Here is a 17,387-nt window from a genome sequence, read left to right on the forward strand (position 1 = left end):
TACTGAATGTTTTAGTATTTTGAAATTTCCAGTGAGTCTATAATTAACGTTTTTGCAGTTCAGTATTTATGCATGTCCATGATCATGTTATTAGGATATATCTGTGGAACTGGCATTTCTATGGTATTTTTTTTTAGGGCCGCACCTGTGACATATGGGATTTCCCAGGCTAGAGGTCAAATTGGAGTCGTAGTTGCCAGACCGTGCCACAGCCACAGCAAAGCAGGATCTGAGCCACATCTTTGACCTACACCACAGCTCACAGCAATACCAGATCCTTAACCCACCGAGTGAGGCCAGGGATCGAACCCACATCCTCATGGATACTATTTGGGTTTGTTACTGCAGAGCCACAACGGGAACTCCCTATGGTATATATTTTTAAGGCTTTCGGTAGCATCAACGTGCTTTGCATAAACGTTGTATAATTTCTACCTTAACAAGCGGTGGAGCAGAGTGACTGTTTTTATGAAACTCTCCAATAATATTTCTTAAACTTAAAAAACACTAATAATTTGATGTTATTGTTTTTATACTGGTAGTGTTAACGTGTTGTTTCTAAGTAAGAATACTTGTCAAACATTGTGTTCAGCTTTGCAACTTGCTTTACAGTGGTATTATGACATCATTTTTATATCATCATATCCTAAATTTTGATTTCAACATTCCATTTGATCTTTTAGCTGAATCTATTCTAACTTTTAACAAAGAGTTCCATGACTCATGGAGGAGGTGAGAGTTCCTGTACTTGGTGTGTGTCGATGGTCAAGGCTCATGGGTGGCCCTGGCCTTGCTCTCACCCACCTGTGTTGGCAGAACCCGTTGACCAGGGAGTTGGCCGTGGGAATGTGGATGCAGCTCACATCCTACCTCCCCCTCAGCTCCTTCCAGATTTTACTTTTATGTGTTAAATGAAGAGGCATATCCAAGTCACCTGGGAAGCTTCGCCCTCTACCCAATCTCTCTTGCCCTTGAGTCACATCCAGATGACCAGGGAAGGGACCAAGGCATGTGCACTGCAAGATGCTCCCCCTTGATCCTGACAGTCTGTCCTGGTGGAGATCTTGGTGGTAGCATACGCCTGAGTTACGTCATTTTCCTCTTTTTTGCTACTGCTTGGATTTTGGTGCCTTTGAACTACGGAGAAAAGGCAAAATGAGCTCTTTAACTATACTTCTCCCTGGACTCAATGCATCTCTGCCCCGGGATCCTAGTGTTTTTTTGTCAGGGGGCAGTTGGATCCCAGAACACACAGTTATTCCCTCCTGGGCTCATGTATGGGAGACGGAGGAAAGGAAATTGGGGCAAGACCACTTGGTGGGACTCAGATGATCACAGGTTCTAGGGTTCTTATAGGTCTCTAAGAAAGGTATACCTAAGGGGAAGCAACTCCCTTTTTATCCTCATGCCCTGCTCCTTTGTAAAATCACCAGGGTTTTCTGTGAGCCAAACTCTGAGTGATTCTTCTCAATGGTGCTCCGTCTGTCTTAACGTGATTGTTAATTCCTTCCATAGTTGGCTACTAGGGTATATCTGTCTTAGTTTTCGGTGTCTGTTGAGTGTTTACGAATTTTTAAACTAAAAGTTAATTCAATGTGGTTTTAAGGCCTTTGTCATTTATGTGGCCTCCACCCCAAGGACTTGAAAAGTCATTTTAGAAAAAGCAGAGACGTTGAACAGAGAAGAACCAAAGAAGAGTGCTGGCTTCCTTAAACTTTCCCTGATTCTTTTCTGAGTTTTCAGTTTGAGCTCTTTTCTCTGAAACTCCTCCAAAAGCACGATCATGCACCAGAGAATTGAGAAATTGGAAAGACTAATTAGTAATGATTTCTCGTGCTAGAAATGATACAACTGCTGTCACAAGCAGAGATTTTTCATCTTTAAGAAGCAACCCAGTCACTAGGAATATGTCTCAGTAATGGAAACATGTGCTCATTGCGCCACCTAGAGACTGCTGTGCAAAGTGCTCAAAGCTGGTTGAGTGCTTCACATGTCTGGCCGCAAAAGCTCTGGATGCTGGAAGCTGTCCTGGTCCGGGACGCTTCCAAAGAAGGGATTATCTTGCCTGTTAACTCGTTACTGACCACCTTCCTGTTACCTCCTTCAGGAGAAATTTGAGATTTGGATCTCTTGGAAGAAAAGTTCAATTCATACAAGATTGCGATTTCTCATTTTACGTCTCCCAAGTAGGCAGTGTCCAGAAAGTTTGGAGTTGAGTGGGCCTGGGTGTTAATTCCATCCTTCCTACTTATAAGCCGTTTATTAATAACTGGCCAGTGAGGTGTCAGTATCAACCTACTCGGGTGTCAGTTTCCTCAGTGTGAAACTGGGCAGGAGCTCTTCGATTTTACGGCTGCGGGAGGGACCTGTAAGGCCATCATTATCAACCAGCACTGTGGATACACCCAGTAAATGGCAGCTCCCATCCTTGCTTTTTAGAGAGCATGCATCAAAGAAATCATAGGCAGCTTCTCAATTTTTCCAAAGGAGAGGAGCCATTGTTCCAACAAGGCAAGAAGCACAGTTTGCTAGAAGATAATAAAGCACACCAACTTTGAGAAGAGAGATGGGGCTCGCATTTCTTCTCTGCAAGCATCCACACAGAGCAGATTTTTCTGATGAAATAATTCTAAAGTCTCAATCTCAAGTGGCTAAATGGCTTCTGTGGTTAGTCATAACACAGAAAAGCATTTGCTTTTAAAACAAAGCTGCTTGTTCTAAGATCTCTTAGTTAATAGTTTCCTAGTGGCAAAATGGGCATGCCCGTGTGGGTCCCTTGGGAGGAAGAAGGGGTCAAGGTTGTCTGGGTTAGTATTAGTCTTACTGGAACTTCTAAGGAAGGGCAGGTGTACGTCTCACAGTGATGGGAGGCAGATTCACACTTTTAGAATGACCATTTGAAAACAGGGGGAATGCTCATATACGAACTATGCCCTGTTGGTTATAATGACCAGGAACTGCACAAAATGGTTTTCATACTCTCTGAAGAGTTGAATTTCTGGCCAGAGACCCTTCAGAATGTATCCATTTTGATGTTGAATTGATAACTTCTCTATTTGTGAATTTTACCTTTGATCAGTCTATTGGACAATCATTCAAAAGGAGATGTCTCTTGTTCATTTTTCTGAGCTCACTTGGACCCAAACGGATGTTAAAATTGGACACACCCGGGGAGTTCCCTTGTGGCTCAGGGGGTTAAGGGTCTGATGTGGCTCAGGTCGCTGCTGTGGCTCAGATTCGACCCCTGGCCTGGAAACTTCCACATGCTGCAGGTGAAGCCAAAAAGAGGAAAAAAATTTGGACATGCCTGGGTTTTTTTCCAAGCTGACTTTTTTTCTTTTTCCTTTAGCTTGACTGGAGCCAAAATAAGCTCTTTTAAGAAAAGAAAGTTTCTGAGCAATATCATGTGCTTTAATATGAAAAGTCCAGATAAATATTTCCCTTGACATTTTCTGATTGTCGTAAATTTTTTAAAAATGACTAACATGTGAAAGTGGAAAAAGGTAAGGGGAAAATATTATTTCAGAATGATGACTTTTTTAAAGTGCAAATTTTATGGTGTACAGATATGGTAAGGCCAGCACTGCCCTGGAGATGACTGCTGTTGAGAAGACAGCTTGACATTCTCAGTTCCCAAGAGGAGGGAGCCTGTCACACTGCACAGGGACACAGGGGGAGCACTAGGGTCAATAGGTTGAGAGAGCAAGGGGGATACACAGGCAGCAGCTTCCTTGAGGTTTCCTCAGGAAAGCCAAGACAAGAAGGGTGAGCAGGCTCAGAACCAGCTAGTTTGAATAATCTCCCATTGTGGCTCAGTGGTATCAAACCCGACGAGTATCCATGAGTGCGTGGGTTCGATCCCTGGCCTTTCCCAGTGGGTTAAGGATACGGTGTTGCCGTGAGCTGTGGTGTAGATCACAGACGTGGCTTGGATCTTGCATTGCTGTGGCTGTGGTGTAGCCGGCAGCTGTAGCTCTGATTCAACCCCTAGCCTGAGAACTTACATATGCCTTAGGTTCAGCCCTAAAAAGCAGACAAAATAATAATAATAATAATAATAATAATAATAATAATAATAATAACAATAACAATAATAATAATAATGATAATCTCCTTAGGCTCTGGGGTCTCAGGGCTCCTCCTAGTTGTCAGCTACCTGACCCTGAGGTCATCAGGGCAGGGAGATGGTGGCCCAGTGTGCGAAAGCCTAATAAAGGAGCTCTTTAGGGAATAGGGTCTGGATTGGTTGGTTTGCATATGACAGACAAGGCTTCTTACCTCTGGGAAGTAGCTTACCCAGCTAAGGGCCATCCCTCCAATGTCAGCAAGGACTTGACATATGAAAACATCAGAAAATACAAAAAGTGGGGAAAAAAAAGTCATCAATACAGATTTATGTTCAGATTTTTAAAGGATTTTTTTTTACCTTCTTGGGTGATAAAAGATAATTATGCATAGTTACACAAATATAATTATACCTAATTACATATGCAGCCCTTGGTGTCATTTTAATATATTTTCTCAAATACAGATGGCAGGGAATGAAGTGAGATGTATATTTATATCTATCTTCCATCCCCATCCCTGTTCCCAGACTGCAGAAGAAAGCATCTTAGTCTAAATGCTACTAGAAGTCAGCAGCCACTGGAAGTGTGTGATGTCAGGATGAAGCTTGGACTCTGGATTCAGGTGGTCCAGGCTGATTCCTGACTCTCTCACTCACAGGCTGAGTGATTCCGGCACATTGCTTGGCATTTTCATGTCTCAGTTTTCTTATCTTTAAAATGGGGCATGTCCGTTGTCTCTATCCTTAGGGTTGTGGTGTGGATTAAATTAGTAGATATTTATAAATCATGCAGAGCAGTGCCTGGACACAGTAAGGAGACTATGGATTTGGATGCTGTTACGGTGATGTTTCAGCTACTGTTGATGTTGTTATTGGAATGTCGCCCCCCCATGACAGTGTGACAGTGATGGGGGAATGTGAGAGTTATAAGTTGTCCCAGGAAGATAGTGAGAAAATACATGGTTCAAAGTAACAGTTAAAGATGAAGGTGGCACAGCGGAAACAAATCCATCTAGGAACCATGAGGTTGAGGGTTTGATCCCTGGCCCCGCTCAGTGGGTTAAGGATCTGGTGTTGCCGTGAACTGTGGTATAGGTCACAGACATGGCTCAGAACCCACGTTGCGGTTGCGGTGGCTGTGGCCTAGGCCGGTGGCTGTAGCTCCAATTTGACCTCTAGCCTGGGAATCTCCATATGCGGCGGGGTCAGCCCTAAAAAGCAAAAGCAAAACAAAACAAAAAAAAAGATGAAGGAATACTTTGTGCTTGGGAAACTGCAAATAATTTGTCATGGCCAGTTATATTGCTTGGGGACAAGGAAATAGGGTTGGCTTTGCAAATAAGAGACAGATTATAGAGAATTTTTAAGTCAATGGGTTGGAATATGCACTCAATCATTATGGATTCTGTATTGGCACATGCACCTATTCACTAAAATTTATTTGTAACCCACCAATCAGTCATGGTGCATTCATAGTTGTTTGCAGACAAGCACATAGTGGCAAAAGATTTGAGTTGCCGAGCATGCCCAAGAGATCAGACAAGGTGGCCCTCTGCTTTCTTGTTTCAGCTCATATTGTAAATGAATGTCCTTTTTGCAGTCTAGCCAGGGCCACATTTTCTGAAATCTTTTGCTTTTTGTTGGTGAGTTTGTTGTTTCACAGTGTCCCTAAGGGTCAGGAGGCTGTGATGTGCCTTATGGAGGAAATGTGTATTAGAGGAACTTACTCCAGTCATGAGTGATCATGCTGCTGCTGTGAGTTGAGTGTTCATGAGTTAATAATGTGTATTAAATACTGTGTTTTTAAACAGAAATCCACGGAAGAGAAGGCTGTGTATCAACGGATTGCTTTTGTGACCAGTAGTTTGAAGGAACCTAACCCTGTATTTCCCATAGGAGCCATAGCTCAGTGTTGGTTCGTTCAGGGTCTGCAGTGACACAACTTCGAGAAACAAGGCAATTCAGTGTAGTTTACGTCCCTGAGGAGTTTTCAGGCAAGGGTAGGCCATGAAGAGGAGAATCCCAGGTGACCCTAGGCTCCGTTCCCTCCTAGCCACGTGTCCTGTATGTATGAAGTGGGGAAGAGAGAGCCCGTCCTTCACTGGCTCACAGGCAGGGGAGATGTCAGCAAACATCTGCAAAACATGACATTGCTCAGGTCAGTCACCATGGTGACTTGATTCCTTTATTTCAAGAAACTGCCTATAAACTTCTGCTGTACCAAAATACCACGTCCCTAAAATCAGGTGAATTTTCATTCTACAATCAGTTCTCTTTTTTTTTTTTTTTTTAGGAGGTTCCCAGGCTAGGGGTCTAATCGGAGTTACAGTTGCTGGCTTACGCTACAGGCGCAGCAATGCCAGATCTGAGCTGTGTCTGCAACCTGCACCACAGCTCAAGGCAACACTAGATCCTTAACCCCCTGATCGAGGCCAGGGATTGAACCAGCCACCTCATGGTTCCTAGTTGGATTTGTTTCTGCTGCGCCACAACGGGAACTCCTTAGTTCTCGTTTTAAACTCATTCTACACAGATGAGAACTCAGCCTATGGTGGACCTGACTTATATTTCACTCCTGATAGGACTTTCTTAAAGGTTTTGTCCTGAGAATGTAACCCAGTCCCTTGGGGTACAAGGACAGTGTTAGGAAGAATCTCGAATATGGAATTATAGCAGTAAATTCGAACACTTGGCTAGTTTTCGTGGTCCTCATTCCCCTTTTGCAACAAGGCGTCTCTGGAAACCACAAAGTAAAGCATATTTTTATAAAGAAATTTACATCTTCCCATATGAGTGATTCTGTAATTCAGATAGTATTCCTAACCAAGCACTCTGCCTTCAGGTGGTTAAAGATATGAGCCATAAACAACAGATCATAAAAACAAAAGGACAGCTAGTATTTATTTATTTCAGTCATTGATTGAAATTATTTAAGTTTTAGCCACACAGGATTCAGGCGGTCTCAGTGCAGGCTGGAGTGCTGCATGAGGAAACTCTGACAAGTCCCAGCCAGTCCACCTGGCCCCAGCCTATCCCTCCCACCTTTTGCAGATGCTCAGTCTCAATGACTGAGACCCTGAACAGTTAGGTTCAGTCTAGGTGAACTGGCAGGCAGATACTGTATGCGTCTATTCCCCAGAACCAGATCTTCCCTTTTCTGTGTCATTGACACTGTGCTCTCGTTCATTCTCATCAGAAACCCCCTTACCCTATTCAACACGCAGCAAATCCCGGGAATCGTGTCTAGTTTTGCTCCATCTGGTTGTAACTAGCCAGGAGGTTCCAGGGATTATCAGTGACGTGTGAGCAGAATCAGCCACCAGAGGGCGCAAAACCACAGCCGTTGAAGACCCAACCAGACTCCACCCTCCTAAATTCTGACAACCAGACACTGCCGCACCCAATTGCATGACAGCTCTGCTTATCAGTCTGCAGAGTGTGAAGCCTTTGGATCTTCTCAGGGGGTCTCTTTAGCCTCCCCTGAGACCCTGCAGAAGCTAGGAACATTCCAAGATGCCCAGCTGGCCTTGTTAAGTTAGATTTGCATGCCGTTCAGGGCAGATGACCATTTATGTGGTACCTATATCTCCTCTCTCATTCTCAATTATTTTTCCTTATGCTATCATGAAAGTCTTCTACAAGGGGCAAAACAATCTGTACAGCTAATATTTTCTCCTGTCTTCACATGGACACGCAGGAAAGAATGCACTGGAAATGGAAAATCCAAATGAATATTGACTGTAGAAACAATCATAAAAAGCTATGTGGGGGATTAAAAAGATGCACAATTGAAATATGTGACGGCAGAAATAGGGAGGGGGAAGGAGTGGCGAACGGGGTCAAAATCCAGCAGTATTGCTGGGACATAGTAGGAAGCTGACTGGGAAGGTTGAGCTGATTCTTGAACATGTCTTTCTCAGGGCAATCTTAGAGGTTCCTTTTTCAACTTTTTCTTTTAAGCAACTGCTTCTGGAGTTAAATGTTCAGAGATGCCCTGAGACTTCAGTCCTGATGGTAGGGAGCACCTGAGCCTCTTGGACATTCTTTTGCCTTGTAGCTCTGCCTTTCCTTTCCTCACTCCAACAAATAGCAAAGGGGGTGCGGAAAGGGAAAATAGCCGAAGGAGAGCATTCTAGGACGATGCCAAACGTTTAAGCCAAAACTTGCAGTTCTTTTGGTCACTTCCTTGATTGTCAGGTGAAAGTCGTGTCTTTAGGGGGACTCCTCATTACAGGCGAAGAGACCACCAGGGCCAGGATGGACTCTGCCGTGTCTTTCTTGGATGATTTTGGTAAACGATGCAAGGACACACACACCGTCTTTGCATTTAGCTTCAAGTATGAAGACCATAGCTCTGTTGAAGCTGTAGCTGCCCATATAGAAAGAGAAAAAGTTAGCTTTGGCAAGGCTCTGGTAGAACCCAGGAGGATCAGCTATCAGGCTTTATTTCCGCACCACTGAGCTGCGAGGTGCGGGTCACCGGAAGAGCTCCTGGGCGGAGGGCTCTTTTCCGTGTTCGCGTCCTCCTAGGGCCGCCTCCGTCCCAGGGTAGCGTCATCGCACTTTCTAGTGCTCCTGAGAGACATCAAGAGGTTCCCGGAAGAACACTTGCAGATGCTTTCTTCCCTGACCCTGCTTTGCTCTCCGGCTGGAGTGGGAAAGGACAGTCAAAAAGGGGCGCAACGTGGCCGGCTTGCGGGGTGCAGTCCCCACATGCCTTCATCACTGAGAGGGGTGGATCGTGGCTCGTTTCTTCTGCCTGCCTCTTGCAGTAGTGCTTGTGCTGTCGCTGTCATTTCCATCAGGTCGGTGACTTTACGTATGTGACGGGTCCCTTCCTTTCCCCCTTCCCTAGCCAGCAGGGAGAGGGGGCAGAGGAGCAGAGAGAACTTGGATAATCGCCTCTCAGAATCGGCCCCCAAAGAGCCAGCAGTTACTCGCTGTGGACGGCGAGTGAAGAAGGTCCTACCACCGACACGTGACTACTTGTACTCTTGAAATGCTTGGGTATTTTTAAAGGAAATATGGTAAAGGAAAACTTTTACAAATAAGTGAGCCGTGATTCATTGCCATGACAATACTTGAGCTTCGTTTGCCTCTTGTATTTTTTACTGTCATTCATTTTAACTCCAGGCAAAAATTCTCAGAGGGGAACTGAAAACCGAGCGAGGAGGTGGATTTCTCCTGCTCCCTGTTTTCCCGAGTCGTTTCTTGTTAAGTGCCCGGTTGTCTTGCCCTGCAGTCTCCTGTTAGTGCCGAATCTGCTCTCTGGTCACTAGGGGGTGCCCCGAACAAAAGCATGTGTATTAGTCACTTTGCAGGCTGAAGATGTTTTCATAAAGAGCTGCTCCGAGAAGGGGGAGTACTAAGTGGGGTAATTTTTTAAAAGATACAAGGGACCCCTGCCCAAACCGAAACCTTCTGCCTTACGCTTTTTACCTAAAACCCACAAGAACTTTATCCCCTTTAAAACAAGGCTGTGGCAGAAGGACTTTTTTAAGTCGTGTTCGTCCTTAACCCCTTAGAGTACTTCTTTCCTCGCATTCTTTCTTTGTAAATGGAACTTTGAAGTAAAAGGGCACCGTCCAGCAGGCAAAGGGTGATAAGGGATGCAGGATGCGGGCTTAGTGACATACCACGTCAGTTTCATCTGGGACAAACAGAGCACAGCGTTTATGAGCACAGGCTCTGGAGTGGGACTGCCTGGGTATGCGTCCCAGCTCCACTGTTCCTCAGCTGGGTGACCTTGGACAAGGTACTTAACCTTTCTCTATCCCAGCACCTGCATCAGTAAGAATGACGTAGTGAGAGTTCCTACCTAAGCTTTGTTGTGGAGATCAATGAGTTAACAAAAGTCAAGTCCTTAGAAACCTGCCTGGCATTGAGAGAATTTTAATAAATTCTGATTATCGATGTTGCCATTTGAGTCTGATGGCCATAATGAGTGTGGGGCCTGCGTTTTGGCTGTTCTCCATTTGACTATAACCAGCCAGGTCAGGGAGTAGAAATATGTAGCTTCAACATGAAGCTAATCCGAGGGGTGATACACCCCAAAGTCCATGAGGGCTAGCGTTGGTATAAAAGTGCTGGGCAGGGCAGAAAATTACAATCGTCGGAGAGCCCCTTGAATGCAGAGGTGGTTCCTTTTCCTCTGCCTTGAGGAGCAGCTCAGAGCTAGCATGCAGGCCTGTTGCTAAGCCTGTCCTTAGGGATCCAGTCTCCACTGGCATCTGCCCCTGTGAGAATTTTCAAAGGGTGGGAACAAAAATCACAGCAGAAATCAAAGAAATTTTGCTGTTCACAACAGGAAGCACTTTTCAATTGGCCGACTCCATCCAGGATAACCCGTGGACTTTAGCTGGACAGAGCCAGAGCCAGAGCCAGAGCCAGATCAGAGTCTAAACCAGGATGAGCAGTTATGGGGTTCTGGTACCTATGATGGATTCTTATAAGCGTCCAACACCCTTCCTGTTATGCTCTGCTGTCCTGGCCCGGCCTCGTGATTTTACCCCTGGTAGAATCGTAGCAAAACACCCCTGAGAGCAGTACTGGCTTTTCTGGGGCGCAGGCCAGAGGGTGAAGAAATGCAGACCCCAGATGCAGGTGCCTGCATGCTGTCCACCCTGCCTTTGACAGCCATCAAACGGCATCATGTCAAGTTATCTTGCCTTCTGTTTTCACCCTTTTCCTGGAGACTTTTTTTTTTCCTCTCTTTTCGCTTTTCCAAATGGTCACCATTTGCCAGTGTGTCTCATAGCTCTGAATTCGGTGTGATGTGACCTGGGAGAGGAGGTGTGAACACGCCATCCAGACCTGTTTTATGTCTGGGAGGAAGTAATTTATACACCAGGAGCTGGCTCTGCGGCGTGGGATTCTAATTCTGGGCATGGCATTTTGTATGTGTAGGAAGGCTGTCAAAACCTTTCCAATGGAAGGGACCAGAACCAATTTGAGAATAACGTGGTTATATAAGAACTGTCCCAGCACAGGCCTCTCGGGCACACTTCCCATGCTTGTTCATTCCTGAGGGGAGAGAAAGGGGAGCAGGAGGAATTGTCTGGGAACTCTTGCAAACCCACAGACTTTCCAGTGAGAAATGATGCATGCTCCTGAGCTGGTTCTGGAGACAACGGAGTTTAAAAGGTGGGACAGGGTTTTATAAACCCTTTGCTTTCTTCTTGTTCCTGCCCCTCCTCCTTAAATATTTACCAAGCTGATCAGCCTGCTTGTGTCATTTTTAGGTGGCCCATTGGGGTTTTATATCAGTGACAAAACAGCCCCAGCGGCCACCTGAGCAGCAGCAGCATTTTGAGTCCTTCTGGGGACCAAATGGCTCCTGTGCAGGGTCTCACTTCATCCCCATGAGGCTTGGGGCACAGCTTCTATTTTTCCTATTTCAGAAATGTGGAGAATAAGGCTTTTCAGCTTTAAGAGGCTAACCTGTCCAAGGGGACGGCATTGTTTTGGCAGGACAGGGACACATTTGCAGACTTAGTGTCACTTCTTGAGTTGTCGCCAAAGGCACAGGCTGCAGGGGAAGCAAGGTGGTGAAGTAGGGAACAGAAGCTAGCACATCTTGGCAGGGCTCTTTTCTGACCTCCAGGCGCCCTGCAAGGGTGGACAGAGCCAGGCCACTCTCCACCCCCGTGGAGTCCTGCCAGGGTTGAGAAGCCCATGCTGGTCTCACCGTGGCCTTTTCCTCCTCAACATCGTCTCACCAGGAGTGAGGACAGCACACTGACCATCTGCTGGCTTCTTCTTAAGGGAACAGGAGCAGACCATTGGCTTCGCTGCTTCTCGGTTCAAATCCAGCAGGAGCAAGGCCGCATCTGTGTGTGTGGAGGGGGAGGGGGGAGAAAGCAGAATGGTGCTTGGTTGTTCTTGAAAACAGTGTTGCTTCTGGTTTTCCAGAGTCCTGGGGAATCTTTGAAAGTACCCAGCTAGTGGTAGCACCAGCATTCGGCCCCATATTATCCTGACTTGATCTCCAGCCCCGACACCAGGCTGTGCTGTCCTGCTAGTTAAGGAACAATGACGATGCTTCGGGAGAGCTTTCCCTCCCTGTAGATTCAGGTGAAACGGGGGGACCTTGTTTCCCTTCTCTGCTCGTGTAACTTTCCTCTGCTCTCTCAACGGTTTTGAATTTAACTGGTTTTGAAACAGTTTTCTTTGCCCCGCTCCTGTGCTTCCTCCCCATGTGGAGTCTTGTAACCTTCAGAGATGCTTTGTCTTTGCTGCGCTGCTGTTCACTTGCGCCAGAGCCACAGCTCAGTGATGAAAGGAAGCTAGGCTTTGATGATGGGGGTCTTGAAAGCCCATCTTCCTTATTCCATGGAAGTCCCCCAGTTGGCCTTGATCCTCTGTCTCCTATTGTTTCGTTAGAAATTTTGATTTTGCGGAGTTCCCGTCGTGGCTCAGTGGTTAACGAATCTGACTAGGAACCATGAGGTTGCGGGTTCGATCCCTGGCCTTGCTCAGTGGGTTAAGGATCCGGCATTGCCGTGAGCTGTGGTGTAGGTTGCAGACGCAGCTCGGATCCCGCGTTGCTGTGGCTCTGGGGTAGGCCGGTGGCTACAGCTCCGATTCGACCCCTAGCCTGGGAATCTCCATATGCCGCAGGAGAGGCCCTAGAAATGGCAAAAAGACAAAAAAAAAAGAAAAGAAATTTTGATTTTGCGTCTCTCAGCCATCCATTCTGTGATCTATTTATCCGAGGTGTCCTGTATGTTCCTTCTTAGCTTTCTGGCAGAGTCCTCCCACATTGCCATTGCAGCCATTCCTTGTCACTCATGAGCACTGGGGAAAGGGGGCCGGGCTGGAGAACGGGGAACAGGAAGAGGAAGACCCTGCAAGTTCGGTTGCTGGTTGGGGGATGCACCACAGAGAGTCCATTGAGGAGCAGGTCTGTTTGGAGAAGAGCCAGACCAGCCCTTGTGCTGAGCTGTGGGAGGGGACACATCCCTCCTTCTTTGGGGGAGCCCTGCAAAGGCTTGCATGGCTGCGCAGAGAAGGGGGCCCCTCCTCCAGCTGGCTGGGTTTGGCTGAGCACCCACAAGGGGTGTCTAAGGCATGGGGGGGGGGGCAACTGTGATTTCTGCTGTCTGGTCGGAGTGGGTCACTGCAGGATGGATTCTTCAAGAGTATCTTGATAATTATGGATCAGACAACAGAACAGGATCATATCAGAGTTCAATCAAGAGTAAAAATAGGAGGCAAATGGATCGGTTCATTTTTTTCATGTAGCCAATTCCCGTGAGCACTTATGGTATTTGAGGCACCGCGTGGATTACCTGGGCACAGAGATGAACCAGGCAAAAGCCAAGACCTTCATGGACCTCAGTGTTTAGTGTCCCTCTGGACCACTCTGCGTGCTGCCCCCTCTTCTCCGGCTCTTCTGCAGTTCTCCTTCCAGTGAGAGGTGCTCTATCCTCAAGCTAGAAAAGATCAGTTGGCTGGGAGCCGCCCCAGCTCCAAGACCTTCTCTAGTTCATTCCATTTCGTCTCCCTCATTGTCATTACTGGCTCACTACCCAGAGGGATAAGCCCTTGCCTGTTGTGCACTCGACTGCATCCCTCATCCCCAGCCCAGTTCCTAACAGTGGACCAGCACGCAGCCCCATGTGTCGAATGAATACATGGATGGATGGATCCATGAACAGCTCTATGATTCAAGAAGGAAGACACATTTATGTGTGTGTGTCTGCGTACCAGATAGAGGGTGGTGTATACTATGAGAAAAGTACAAATAGAGTAGGACGTGCCCTTGAAATTCCCAAATGGAAGAAAAAGAATTGGAGAAATCATGAGCTCACATGGGAGGGAGGGAGGGGCATGGGCGCTGGCCATTATCTCCAATAGCAGGAAGCGTTTGGATGAGTAGGAATTGGAGGAGAAACGAAGCGACCAGCATAGATTAGCCATGGAGAAGGAGCGTGGGTGATGAGCAGGAGTGGACAACTGGAGAATGTGATGAGAACACTCTTTTGACGACAGGCCATTAAAGATGTGTGCCCGGCTGTTTGGATGATATTTGATCTTTTTTGGTTTTTGGCCATGTCCACAGCATGCAGAAGTTCCTGGGCCAGGGATCAAACCCGCACTGTGGCAGTGACCCAAGACTCTGCAGTGATGACAGGTCCTTAACCCTCTGAGCCATCAGGAAACTCTGATATTTGATAGTTTTAAACTAGGAGGCTATGTGGTCAAAGCTAAGGATTTTCACCTTGGTGGCAGTATACAGCGTCTTCTGCAGGAGTGGAGTCCCGCAGTCTTTTTTCTCTGCATTCACACGGGGATGTTATGTGCTTTCGAATGGCGGCAGTACAGTTAGAGCACAATTCAGATACCCAGGCGGGTTCTTCTGAGCAGAGAATGCGTGACAGATTTACAAGTTTCTGTGTGTGTGCGCACGTGCGTGCACACAGGCGTGAGTGTGTGTGTGTGCCCATCCACCTGCAGGAGAGAAAGTCATGAGAACTTTGGAAATTGGGTGCCGTGTAACACAGAAACCCTCTGATTTGTTTGTAAGAGCTAGGAAACAAAATTGCTATTCTTCCTATAAAAAGCTTTTTGCATCCTCCTATTTTTAGTGTTTCCTAGTGACTCAACACTGTATACATGGTACTGCCCGATTCTTGGCACTGGGTGTGAGTCTTCTGCCTAAGGCTGCTGGTTACCAAGGCGGCTACTCCTCTAAGCTTCTGGTCCTGAAGGGACCCCGCCCAGAGTCGGGGCTCCTGGCTCTGTGTCCTTCTCTGATGACCCCGAGCCGGGCAGAGCACATCCCTACCCCGGTGGCTGACAAATCTGACCTTTCTGCCCTCCACTGCTGCTTATGTAATAGCTTGTTGTGTTCGGTCTACATGTCGGAAAAAATTACCTCCATCCTAAAAGAGATCTCTGTGACAGTGTCAGCCTGGCAGAAGCCCCGGCAGCCAGGGGCCTTTGTGGGAAGGGCGTCATTTTGTGGCCTGTGCACAGGAACCCCTGTCAGGTGCAGGGCCTCGAGTTTGCTTGGCCTCCCCCAGCCTTACTTCTCACTCACCTTCTTTTCCTAACTCCTGGAAACACCTGGGGAAGGCAGTCAGAGAACTCACGGAGTCCTTGGTGGCTTTTAGAAGGTGGTGCAGACCTGGTCACAGGATAATTACTTGTCAGGTTGGATTCTTCAAAGCCCTCAAAAAAGGTCTCTCTCCAGATCTGAAAACCTATCTGCAATTTTTTTTTTTTTTGTACTTTCACCTCATTTACTTTCTGCTTTTCACTTTTTAACAGTCTTTCTTTCTGCTCTTCAGTGTAACACTTTCCTATTGTGGAAATTAGGGAGAGGAGAGGAAATTGTGGAAAAGCAAAGCAAACACACACTGCTCCTGTTTAGCATGTTTCCTTTGTTGCTTTTTCTGTGACCTCTGAGCTTTACCTCATTGAGATTAACCTTCATGGTCAAAGTCTTGTCATTCCATTTGCCTCAAGTAAACCTTGATAAAAATCACACGCAGTGGCTGGATAGCACTACATTAATTGATTGTACCATAATTAGATGTTCTCCTACATAATTAAGGATATCTTACATTGCAAAAACTGATTCAATGAACATGTTATGCATAGCTCTTTGTCCACATTAAGGATTATTTCCTTAGGAGAGATTATAATTTATAATTTTATTTATTTGTACTTCTACTTTATAAAAGTCATCCTGCTTTCCAGGAAATGGTATTTATTCACATTGTTTCTAACTACTTCATTTGAATTCTTTTAAAATTTATTGTATTTATTTATTTTTTGGCTGCCCACACAGCATATGGCAGCTCCCTAGCCAAGGACTGAACTCACTCTGCAGTTGCAACTTGAGCCACAGCTGCAGCAACGCCAGATCCTTATCTCACTGCACCGCCAGGGAACTTCCTGAATCCTTTTTTTCAAACTATTCTAATTCTGAAAATAAGACATACTTACTGCAGAGAATTCAGAAGTATAGATAACCAAAATGATTTAGAAAAAATAATCCATCACAATTTTGGTGCATATGCATATCTTTTCTAAATATCTTCTATGCTTATATGGATAAGTATGCTTTCTCTAAAATGTAATCATATAGTATTTTTTCGTAATTTTCAAAGCGATTTTTATTTTAAGGTTTCTAGTAGAGTTTATTATGCCATCTTGGGATATGCTTAGCTTTCGCTCACAGAAACTTAGTGAAAGTCTCGAAAATACTGAAGGCTAAGCTGTGTAATTGATGAAACGCACCTTTTCTGTATGTACTTACTTATAGAAGTTTCTCGTGGAAGGATGTCATGGAGGTGACTCCTGTGGCATCCAAGCATTCTGTGCCCTTGTCCCCAACAAGGGTTAGCCATGCTGTTTTTAGGGATTTTGATGCATATTTCAAAATTTGTTAGGAGAAACATGGTAACGACTTTCATTTCCATAATAGCCTTAGAAAGTGCCCATTGACTGAATCCTCAGTAACTCTGAAGACTCTTCTTTTGTCTCTACTAATTTTGCAGCTTTAAAAAAATCCCCTAAAATGCCTGTTTCTATTTCCCCATGGCCACATTTTCCATCTCCTTCCTAGAGCCTTCTCCTGCTCTCATGTATTAATTTTTAAAAAATCTTCTTCCATTGTCTTTCTAGCAAGAAGCACAGTCCAGAACGAAGTACTTTCCCTCCTTTGAACAAAGGATTGTTACTCATTTAACTACAGATAGTACAGTAACCCCGTCCTTGCCATCAAGTTAGGGCCCAGGGTACCACCTTGCTCCATCTTCCTCTGACTGCATGCCAGCAGTTTTGCATCTCTCTGCACACCTGCTTTGTTGGTCACTTCTGCAGACTGCTTTTTCTTTCTTCAGCATGAATGTGGCCGGAAATGGCTGCTCCATCTCTAGCTTTACGTAACATACCAAATCCTGTGCCCACTGATGACTGATGGTCTCTAAAAAAAGTGCTTCACATTTTCTCAATGGAAATCTTGTCTGGTTTGAGTCACATGACCACTTTGGCCCAATCAGAAACTGCCCAGGGTATTGTGGTCTTTCCAGATTATACCCAGAACTGTTTCTCCAAGAAGAGTGTATACATAGGGTGTAGATGCTCAAGTCCACTGGAATGCCCTACCCAACAAGTAGACCTTTGCTGGGAGCTCGGAGATCACATAAATGCTTATTTATCATTTTTCAGGAATATTTATTTACTTTGTGATTCTTAAAACAGTGTTACTTTAACAAGTAGTAAATGGAAACAATAAGTATTATCAAAGCCTTCCTTTGTATGAATGATACTAGTTAGACTTCCCTATTAACTATGCCGGGCTTGAATC

The 17,387-nt window shown here is 45.7% G+C and overlaps 1 protein-coding gene across 6 annotated transcripts in view; it reads left to right on the forward strand.

Moving 5' to 3' along the window:
- The window catches only part of ELMO1 (engulfment and cell motility 1), a 561,177-nt gene that overhangs the window by 236,162 nt on the left and 307,628 nt on the right, over positions 1-17,387 (forward strand). The window contains exon 1 of one of the 6 annotated variants that reach the window (XM_047763112.1): positions 10,478-11,209. The exons of the other annotated variants lie outside the window; for them this stretch is intronic. The gene's annotated coding sequence lies outside the window, so the exon portion shown is untranslated. Of the gene's footprint in view, positions 1-10,477; positions 11,210-17,387 lie in introns of those variants that run through there. 6 annotated transcript variants of the gene reach the window in all.

Source organism: Phacochoerus africanus, chromosome 16 (assembly GCF_016906955.1).
Source record: "Phacochoerus africanus isolate WHEZ1 chromosome 16, ROS_Pafr_v1, whole genome shotgun sequence".
NCBI lineage: Eukaryota > Metazoa > Chordata > Mammalia > Artiodactyla > Suidae > Phacochoerus > Phacochoerus africanus.